The 11,872-nt window shown below is 34.9% G+C and overlaps 1 protein-coding gene across 2 annotated transcripts in view; it reads right to left on the bottom strand.

Moving 5' to 3' along the window:
* LOC106460667 (guanine nucleotide-binding protein G(I)/G(S)/G(T) subunit beta-1-like) overlaps positions 1–10,963 on the bottom strand; it is a 43,785-nt gene extending 32,822 nt beyond the window's left edge. For both annotated transcript variants that reach the window (XR_002610819.1, XM_013920394.2), the window contains exon 1: positions 10,568–10,963. The gene's annotated coding sequence lies outside the window, so the exon portion shown is untranslated. The remainder of the gene's footprint in view (positions 1–10,567) is intronic.
* Between the last annotated feature and the right edge of the window lie 909 nt (positions 10,964–11,872).

The following is an 11,872-nucleotide window of genomic DNA, read 5'->3' as shown; positions in this document are numbered from 1 at the left end:
AGTCCTCACTGATTAATCACTCAACTAATATCACTAATTGCCCAGCTCTGTTAAGAATACAGCACCAAAGGAAAATAAATTGGAGGCTTAATCTTATCAATCACTTGGATAATTGTGTTTACAACATCACTTCTCACCCTATCCCTGTAAAATAGCCCTTCCACTGAACACATTGCATTATTGTTGCATGTGCTTTGAAACTATGCATATCAAGTTCATCGATATCTGTATTATTGAATTATTGTGCCCATATATTTATTGATTGATCATGTTACAGAAATAGTTTCAGATTTAGTCAAGTTTTGTTCGTTTGTGCGATTGTAGATTATAATTATAAATAACTAACCAGTAACTTATAATTAAACATACAGGACATTTCATACTCAGAATCAGACCTGCTGATAAAACATCCATGTTTATAGTTAGATTAGAATCATACAGTATCATGCTCATGAAGACTACAGTAACTAGCACAGATGCAGATGTTACTGTTCACAAACCTGTAAGTCAACAACAGTGAAATTGCATTAAAGTATTACACCACTCAAGTGTCAAGTTTTTCATTCTGTTCTTACGTAATGTTGCTTATAACATTCAATAAAATCCGCTACCAAGTACAACTTTTACTAAAAGTACTCGCATTATATTCATTTTGATGTAGTCCTTGGATTTAAACACAATGAAATACATTAACACATTACCAATACTTGAACATATTAGCTCTACTCAATTTTCATAGTAACTGAAATCTCAAGTTTCAAAACAACACAAAAAATATCAATCCAATTCTGTCAACCTGTGCATGCACATCTTTACTTTCAGTTTTTATTCATTCCTGACCCTAACATCTTGTTTGTTAGTTGATAAAAGTAAATTTTCCCAATACATTACTCAGATATCCAATACATTATAGATTATTATGTATTCATTATAGGATATTAGATAAACATGATGCAATTACTTATTTACTGGTATAAGTTTGTTCCTACAAAGATTCTTAGATAACAAATAGCACCTTATTCTTGGAAACCCTTACCTGTGCCATATTATTAGCTACTGTCAATGAAACACTTTATATTTCAACATTTTTTTAATTCATTTTTTAAAAATCTAAATGTAATCTCCAAATTACTGAAATTATAGATTGCTATACATATTTTGCTTTATACGGGTTTTCCTTAATTGTTTTTGGTGATATTCTACCTGTTTTGGAGATATCACCTGTCAACAATCCTTACCAAATTCTTTGATAGATTGTTTAGGCAGAATATTCATGACAAGTAACTGGAATGGACAGGAACTGCCTGTTCTAAAAGCACAAGTGGAGAGGACAATGTTTCAAAAGTCTTCCATCTAGTTAGACAACCAGTTAAATTAGAGTAGTTATAGAATATTGTAATCTTTGTATTATTATTATTTAGTCTTCTCAATCGAATATTTGAATAAAGTATTAACAATCACCCTTCCAAAAATTAAGGTTAACTTTTATCAAGAGTTTGACTGCAAAAAAAAGTACAAGATCCACATACAAGTGCTGAAGCCACAATATTCCTATACTGAAAATATATTTCTGATAGGTATTTACCTCCTCTCACATTTATAGCTACTCTCGTTCATTGCTACCCTCTATATATGCAAAAATGTTTCACACGATACATGCCTTGAACTCTCATGTACCTCACGATCAATGTGGTTCAACTGCATCTTGTATGTAAATCATCACGAGACAACCCTCCACCAATAGGAATGTGACACACCCTCCTGATGCATGTGACTCCCTTTCTTCGGTTCTACCAAATTATCACTTCAAGATTAGGTAGAAAAGGAAAGCACCAGTTTTCAGTGGGAAGGAAGAGAGGCAAGTACCTATCGGAAATACATTTTTCAGTAGAGGAAAATAATAACTTCTAATACAGTACATTACTTCTTCTCACATGTATAGCTAGAATCCCATTTTGAACAGGCAGAGGGACCAGTTTGAAGGATAGAAAAAAAGTATCCTTCAAAAGCATCCAAAGAATACTCATGAAGTTTGATCCCCATTAGGAGAGGAACACACGTGAGAGACCACACCACTTCTGTATCAGGTATACTCTGTGCCCAGTATGGAAATAGGTGTCGCATACAGGAGCGGAAAGTGGAAGGAGCACAACCAAAACAATAGAGACAACCAGTCGGTTCAGAATCCAAATCACAGTATATTAGAAGCTCAATCTTGTGCAAGAAAGACTGTAGAAGAAACATCTACAGACAGGAATGTGTGGAAAGCTGAAATGGAAGCGCTCCAAGGTGTAGAGTGGCTAGGGCACAACAGACTGTATATAGCCAGTCAACTCCAGTACCAAAACAAGCAGTATCGATAATAGATAGGAGAAGTAATTTTAGGAGAAGAGTCCACACAGTCTTCACCTCAAGTTAAGAAGAACGAAAGGATATACTATGCAAACTAATCTATGAAATGGGCACGTGCACAAATCCACAACCAACCACACATCCAGGAACCTGACATCTATATGATGGTAGGAAGAGATGTGCCCATGTGGCAGGTCACATCAAATTCAATCAAACTGGCATCCTACTGCGCAACATCAGCCTCAGGCAGTGAAAACACCCTGAAGTAGAGTGCAAGATGAAGAACTGTCTTACCGATCAACATCATCCTTCAGATAGGACTACACAGAAGCCAGAGTGCAATAACACCCTCTGGATCCCACTGCATGGAAGTGGATTGCCTCTAGAAATATATAGCAGCCTCACCCTCTGGATTGGACTGTATAGACTGGAGTGCAATAGCAACCTCCCAGACTCACTGCACAGGAGTGGATTGCATCCATAAAATATAAGCAAGCTCACCCTTCGGATAGAACCACACAGAAGCTGTGTGCAACATCAACCTCTCAGACCCACTGCACATAGGTAGAGCGTATATATTTGGAGACATGCACAACATTATCCTCTGGATATGACCACACAGAAGTTAGAGCATAACATCGCCCTTGGGGTTCCACTGCATGGAAGTGGATCACATCTAGAAAATACAAGCAACCTCACCCTCTGGATAGAACCACACAGAAGCTGAGTGCAACATTAACCTCCAGGACCCACCGCATAGAGGTGGAAAGCATAATTGGAAGATCACACACCAACTGAACACCACTGCTCTACTCTCTACTGAATGGAAACCAACACATTCAGGAAGACTCCTCCAAGATCAGAAGTGAAAAGTGGCAAGAACTCCCATGCTTCACTAGAAGAACAAAGGGGAATAAAATGTGGTGAAGAGTTTGGAGGAACACCAACACCAGAGACAGTGCAATGGGTGACCATGAAAACCCCATATTGAAAAGCAGACTGCCCATGATTTATTCAATCGAAGGGACGGCAGGGATGGGCAGCTATCCCCTTCTGCTTTACCAATGTAAATTCATGGTTTAGTATGGTCTAGAACAGGCATATTAATAAAGCAAATATATTGTGAGGAAAACCTACTAGCAATCTTATGGAACACCCCATCTCAACAGTGTGCATTATTGGCCATGGGTATATTATTTCATCTTGGCCATACAATGCAAATTTAAGATATAGGAAGCATACCTGGACAGGCAACACTCGCCACTGAGAGAAATCTGAATCCTAAATGGGAATGCCCCTGGAGAGGAAACTATATATATAAAGAATAACTTACCTAGTCACAGCTGCACCGAAGTTTAAAGAATGGCAACAGGTAGAAGACAGTACCTCAATGAGGAAGAAACAGCTACCCAATGAAGATAGTGGGAGATGAACGTATGAGGAGTAGGCCACATGCCTGACTGAAGAGTTTACTCCAATGATTGATGGAGGTGAGTCTCCAGGAAAAAAGGGAAGGTGCATGATCTTACATGAAGACATCTGAAACAGAATTTGGGAAGAAAAAGACCAATCAAACCAGCTGACGATCTCAAAGGGTAAGGGTAAAAGAAGGAAGGTCAAGCACAGATGAACAGTACCAGAGAATGAAAAGGTGGAAATGGAAACCACTGAAAGAGGCCATGCAAGCAATAGAACAATGAAGATCACATACTGGACATAGAAGTCTATCTGGAGAAGACCAGGAATAAAGGTGGGAAAGGGATGGAAGAGAAAATGGCGACAAGGAAGAATGACCCCCACAAGCAGCCAAAGTTTTGAGGAGGAAAAACAGATCTAGAAGAACAACATGACAATGATGTCAATGCATCTGGAAAGAACATAAATGAAACTAGCTGGTCCAATTCTGACTGAGAAAATCTAATGCCAGGGTCTGATGATGATGAACTGGAGACCAAAAAAGAGGTAACTTGGTGTTAGAGTAAAGTAGTAAAAGTATCCAGATCAGTAGTACCTCATTGATTGCACAACCACCTGAAAACCTGAGGGTCGAGACACCACTCCATTGGATAAACCTTGAAAATGATCTGCCACAAGGTGAAAAACACCCAGAACATGACAAACAAGGAAATCGATCTGCAATGTATGGGCCCAATAAAGGAGGTCCAATGTCCAACCACAAAGGGAACAGTAAAAGGTGCCCCCACAGTGATTGAAATAGGCCACAATGGTGGAATTGTCGGAATGAAGTAAGTCGTGTTGGTACTGTAACAGTGGAAGAAAATGAACCAAAGCACATCGTACCACTATAGAATCTAAGGTGTTGAAATGGTAAGACATTATGATGTAAGACCACTGCCCAAAAGCCTCTTGCTTATCAATGAACACTCCTCAACCTTAGAGAAAACATCTGTGATTTGATGCAAGTCCAAAAAAAGTGGAGGATATGGTATTCTCTTCATTGTGTTTTCCTCATTCAACTGCCAATGCAGATAGTCTGCAAGGGAAGGAGGAAGGGTAATTGGGGAGGCCAACAGATCCCAAGCAAGATTTCATGGGCCATGCAGAAACCTCTAGAGAGAATGAATATGTACCTGACCCAAAGAAACAAGGGCTTCCATAGAAGCCTAAGTCCTCAATAGAGACAGAACCTATTGTGCAGAAATAGAGGAAGCAGTAAATGCATGGAGAACTGAAAGCACAAGCAAATGGAGAAGTGGAAAACAATGGGCTGAAATGAGGGGGATGTTGAAAAATACACCCAAGTGGTTAAAATAGTTGGTAGGAAACAGGACACTTCCCCAAGTGTAGAATCCAACCAACACAAGCTACTAATGTCAGCAGTAGATGTTTGCGGTGAGAAAACTCCAGTTCGGAATGAGCTAATGAGCCAGTTGTCCATGTAGTGGAGAAGTTGGGCAAAAACCATGACCACCCAATAAAATACATACGATGCTGAGGCAAGTCCAAAAGACTGGGCATGAAATTTATACACAACCCCATACTGTACAAACCAAAGATAGCATCTGCATTGACAAGAAATATGAATACACAGACAGGCATTTGAGACATCTACCTTGGTCATCCATAGTCCTGGAGAAAAAACCCCCTTGAGTGGGATAAAGGACTCCATGGGAAATTGAGGAAGAATCAGAAATTGGTTAAGGCAGGACAGATGGATCACAGGACAAAAAATCTGGAGTACAGTCCTGGAAAAAAATTGTTGACAGGCTTGATAGCTCTATGTGATAGAAGGTCAGAACAACCCTGGACAGACTTAGGCAGGTAACTGGATCCTGAGTTAATGGGAAGGAAATCAGTACATGAGACAAAAATGGAGGGGAATGGAAGAGGATGAAAAATCCTTCTGGCTAAACTTAGAGCACCCAAGAATCAGTAATGAATAAATGCCACAGTGGAAAAAATCAGCCAGACGTGCCTCAATGGACCAGATACCACTTGATAGTCATAGGAACTGCTGGTGACAATGAAAATGACTTCAAGACACATGGCTAAATTTTGAACCCCTAACAGTAGGAACTGGTAAAGAATGGGAGGTGGCAGGATGACAAACAGCTATGAGAGAGGTCATGGTATTAGAATGAGAAATGGATAAGGTTATAAGGGACAACCCCCTAGTTAATCTCTTAACTAGGCTTACCATACTTAAAAATCAGCAAGGCATAGATCATTATTAATTCTGAGTAATTACTAAGTCTTCAAGGTCAGAAGTGGTAAACATACTGAGTTTAAGATTATCAAGTCATGATGGTGAATACTAGTATGTTTTATAATGTATTATAGATACAGTTATGATTTAAGTCATGATTAAAACAAACAAGTTACAAGTACAAATATGTGAATAAGCTAGATTCCAGTTTTGGATAGTGTCAGGATTTTAAAAACAAACAAAGGTGATGGAAAGTAGTTCTTTACTGAAAACATTTGAAGCTTTAAAACTGATATGTTACCATAAAAAATTAATACATCAGTTAGTAATTTAAAATCAACATAATATTGGAATGGCAAGAGATCATTGGTATTCAAGGCTATTCCTGCACAAGGGAAGTAGTATTAAAAATTTAATTCTATTATTTTTCAGAAAATTACCCATTCCATTGTTAAAATGATGAACTTCAACCTGTTAGCAATCTCTTTAGAGCATAAAACACAGTAGTCTAGAAGACGTAACTGCATGGATTACAATCAGGGGTTTTAGGACTAGCAGGTTTTTGATAGTTGTTGCAGGTTGTCTAATCAGACAGAAGGGATAAATGAAAAATTGTATAATTATGACAGGGTTGCTAATAATAAGAGTGAGTACTGGTTCAATAATTATGGGAGAATTTAATGTTATACACACTGATCACAAGAGATTTGATGTTATTCAGGATAGTTTTCTATACCAAAGGGTCAGATAGCCAATTGAGAGGGGTACCATTTTAGATTTGTTGTTAAACATTAACAAGAATTAAAACAGGGAAACATTTGAGGAAGAGTGATTATTGCATAATAAGGTTTGATGTTTTACCACTTATTGAGGTGAAATGAAATTTTAGTTCCTAATTTTCAGGCCATGAGAAAAGATTTATCAATACTCAGTTGGGACAATGAGTTAAAGGTGATGTGGAACAAATTTAGGAAATATCTGAAAATAACTTATTAATTAACTTCCCAAAAAGGAAAGGATAGGAGGGAATTAATGTATAGAAAGTGTATCTTCACAAATTTTGGCACATGGATAGTAAACATTAAAAGTCTGTTTTATGCCAAAAAATCAATTTTCAGTTTAGTATTTTTACTAAAAATTTGTCTGTGAACTAGTCTGAGTGCAAGGTGATTTTCATGCTAAGATTAAAACTACTTTTTTTTTGTTTTACTATTTTCAAATTTCAATTGCATAACCTCTAGAACCTTCTAAATTAATATTAAAAGTTTTCTTTTAACAAAATTATATTTTTGGTGTTATTTTTTCTACCATAACACTACACTGTAGAGCTTGGTCAATTTGACCGACCTTGTAACTCGTAGAAAGATTACAAATATATCTAAATTACATTTTTTTTCTTTCTAGAATGATCACAGATTGTAACAAACAATTACAATTATTTATCCCATATAGACTCAGGATTATAACAATTTACATATATTTTTTATTTAATTTTATTGGTTTGTTGCTCTTGCTTCATATCTAATTACTCAACCGAAGTAACAAGCTAGAAATCATCCTGCAAATGCATAGCTCAAGGTATGGTATTGAATTACATAATGCATAATCTTCTCACATTCATACCTCCTACAGAAATTAAATTTTTTTGCATTTTTATCAAACTTAAGTTTTTAATTTTTACATTTTAGCTACTTTTACATCACTAAATAAAAAATATACATTGAAAACAAGAAATTTACTACTTAAAGGTATTTAACTTTTACTAGGATAGAAGATTGAAAATATCAATAAAAAATTAATCCTAATTTTTGCTGGGGTTTTTATTAGTATTTTACTGAATTTTTAAATATTCAATTTAGAACACAGAATACTAATACCCACAAAGAATACAATGTCCTATAACCATTATAATTTAACTGACTTTCTAACATGATGATTTACATGCAAAAAGCAGTTGAACCACGTTGATCATGGGGTATATGGGAGTGCAAGACTTGTAGTATGTGAAAAAATATATGCATATAGAGGGCAGCACTGAATGAGAATAGCTATACATGTGTGAGGAGGTAATGTACCACATCAGAATTTTTTTTATGTATATTTTCTATCCATTATTATAAAAGCTAAAAAGTTAAAATTAGGAATTTATTAAGTTAGATAAGAAAACAAATGAAAAAAACAACAAAAAAACATTTCTTAGCAAGATATGCATGAGACCTGCTTATGCAATTCAATACTTTTACTTTATCTCGGGCTATTTGCTCTCTGAGTGTTTATAGTTTTGTTACTCAGAATTATTAAACATGGTTCAGAGAACAATAAAATTAAATAAAAACAGATGTAAACCATTATAAGCCTGTTTAGGATAAATAATTAGTTTTAAGGTGAAAACCACCTTACTCTTAGACTGCAGCATCATAAAGTCACACACAAGTTACTAGTGAAAATTGGATTTTTTTGTGTATGAAAGATTTGTAATGTTTACTAAAAGCTTGTCAAATTCCTTGAAGATACACTAGCTACATTAAGTTCTAGCTTGTATAGTTTCATGGTTACACTGTGGTTAGAAAGGTCAACCTAATTGACCAAGACTGTATTTGAAAAGTTGAGTTGAACAGCCTTGAATTAATAAAAAATAAAATAAAAATCATAATGGCAATATATCAATTACTTGGATAGTTTTAATAAACAAGCACTAATTTCAATTAGTTGATTATTTTCATTACACAAATTGATTTAATCATATTCTCAGTTAAATGAGTTATTAGTTGATGTAATCTATGCTCCCAAATAAAAAATTATATTGATTAATTGAGGTGACTGCCCAGCTCTAAATAAAACGCAGCACATTTTCAACTTGTTTGTCACAAAACTAGCATAAAATACATGTCCAGGCTCTCTTACACTTACATTAATCATCTACATTTAAACTGAACTGGAGGATCAAAGCATGAAAATCTTGAGAATATAAAAAAGTATTCCATTAGGGAAAAATCCATTAAACTGGGAAGAAAAAGTATCATAAAACTTAAGTGTAAACCTTTTTAACCAAACACTTCACCTAATCGTGCCAGTTTTTAGTTTATTTTATTAAGATTTATTCTAAAAACAGAATTTCAAATGCTAAGCCTTGCTATGTTTAGCACCACACATGGATACATGGTCTTATAGCAGCATTACTGCAATAAATTAAAAAATTAACTTATGTTAAATTGCACATTAGAACAAATACTAAAAAAACCTTTAAAAACTAATTTTGCAAATAAAGTATGCAATGATAGCTCTGACTCCCCAAATACTCATTAAACCTTCTCTTGAACTCTCACAATCTTGTGTCTACCACATCTGAAGGCAATCTACTCCACAGGCAAACCACACTGTTTGGAAAATAAGTTGCCTAATTTGCAAATACCTTTTATCCTGCCAAATCTTAAGTTAATATTTCTAAGTCCTACCACTCTTACCATTAAACATACAAAAGATGTATAAATCCTATCTATTACCCTCAAAATTTTGAACACTTCCAACCACAACCCTCCATTTCTAAAGATAGCATTTTATGGGCTCTAACCTTATCTTACATATATCTCCAGCCCCGAAATTATTCTACTCCTACTCGACCTCCTTTGAACACTTTCCAACAAAACAATACTCTAAATGAGGCCTAGTCAAAGATCTGTGCAAAGAAATACTGATTTGTATTTAAAATGCCTGTAGATATAACCCCAAATCTTATTTGCTTTTTCATTGGCAATAATGCACTGAATGAAACTTGCAAAGTTTAAAAGACTTAAAGGTCACTGACTTCTATTTGGAGTCAAAGGTTTTGTATCTTGGTTTTCAATTTTATGCACAGTGCCAGCTGGATAACTGATGCAAGTATACGAGACACTGGAAATGTATTTTATGTTAAATTCGATGACGAGGAACCCATTTTGAGACTAATAATGGCTGGAGACGGCTTGAATGGGTAATGAAGAAAAACTTTAATATAAGTTTAACATAACAGCAAATGCACAATGTTTCGACAAGGTTTTGTCATCATCAGGTTATGTTAGCTACAGTACATGGCACTTGCTAAAAACTGTATTTGAAATTTTGAGCACATTAACTTTAAACCTATTTTACATAACCAATGTTTATTATAATATACACACTTTCACCAAAGATAACTGCAAACTGTTCATTGTCAGTTATTATTATCATTATTAGTTAGTAAAACCTGCTGTTGATTATAATTTCAAGTCAATTTTAACTAGTTTGTAAATATATCCTTAGGTGTAAACTAACTAATACACAAGTACTGTTAGTAGTAGTAGTAGTAGTAAGCTACTTAGCTAGTGTTACTATTAGTATTACTAATTTAGTTTTCTGTTAGTGTTACTACTACTAGTGTTAGCTATTCGAAAAATAAAATGAAAGTCAACATTTTGCAAATCACAAATTTTGTTTAAATTAAAAAACAATTACAGTTATCAACACTGTTAAGTATTATTGCGCTCCGAAACTTGTGTAATAATTGTAAGAGTAAAACGATATACTGCACACCTGAATATGAAATACGCTAAAAAAGTGAGGGTTCCGTTTTTCCTATTTTGATAACTTCCGCTGGTAGTAGTAGATAATTTTTCCAACGTTAGGCTTAACCGTAAAATCCGCCCTATATGTTGTATAATCCAATAGTAGTAGTATTCTCCGGGACAAAAACGAGTCCAGTGAAGTGCGTAGCATGGAAAAGTTTAAATTTTACCAATTTGTGTAATTAACATAAATGTGATAACCAGACCACTAAAACAGACGTACAACTTAAAATAACAAAAAGGTAGCACTAATTACGTTCTATTGCTTAATATGAACATATTCATTATTTTTATTATTAACCCTACGTTCACTCGATAGGATCCAACTACTACAAAAAATACTCCTCTAAAACCATTATTGCGACACCAAGCGGCAGCTACAGGAACGTCAAACTGCTTGTATCCGTTTTTAAAATGGGGCAATAGGTCCTTTGATGGATGATAAAGGAAAGTTCATATCTGATGATAACGAGACGATAATTGGCCTTGCTACTAAATTCTACTTTCTCTTCAGTGACACAGTGGTATGTCTGCGGACTTACAACGCTAGAAAGCGGGTTTCGATAGCCATGATGGGTAGAGCACAGATAGTCCGTTGTGTAGCTTTGTGCTTAACTTCAAACAAACAAACAAGAAACTTTCTCTTCAGCTTGATGAATAAAGATTAAAGTAACATTCATCATTCTGAGCATATATTAGATTGAAACATGATCGAAAAAGAGGATCACGTTAAAGCTTGTTATGAAAAAAATAAAAATAAAAAGGGGATTATTCAAAGAATGATAAGACTTCTGCATCAGATAATATTTCCCAAAGAGTTTTGAAGAAATTTAATACTGCTGAATACTATATTTTGTAAGTAATTGAATAGTGAGCAGGTGCCAGAAAATTGAAAGTTGCATAATGTTACTCCTCTTTTCAAGGGAGGAGATAAAAAATGTCCAGGTAATTACATTTATAGACTTATTAGTCTTACATTAATAGTGAGAAAATATTTTGAAAGTTGTCTAAGAGATCTTTAGAAGTTCATTTAACAAATTTTAAAATTTTGTTGGATAGTCAACATGATTTCTCTAGGGGAAAATCTTGCCTTACTAATCATTTGACATTCTTTAAAGACGTATTGCTCGTGTAGATTAGGATGTGGTGTGCAGGCATAGCATGTGTTTTCTACCCTTTTATTTTAGTGCAGAAATTTTCAAAACTTTTCGTTTATTCTGAAACTATGTAGTATTTGATAATGCTTGGAGACGGCTTGAATGAGTAATGAAGA

The sequence above is a fragment of the Limulus polyphemus genome, unplaced genomic scaffold (assembly GCF_000517525.1).
Source record: "Limulus polyphemus unplaced genomic scaffold, Limulus_polyphemus-2.1.2 Scaffold812, whole genome shotgun sequence".
Lineage (NCBI taxonomy): Eukaryota > Metazoa > Arthropoda > Merostomata > Xiphosura > Limulidae > Limulus > Limulus polyphemus.
Note: the sequence above shows the minus strand (reverse complement) of the source record. Positions and strands in the feature narration are given on the sequence as shown.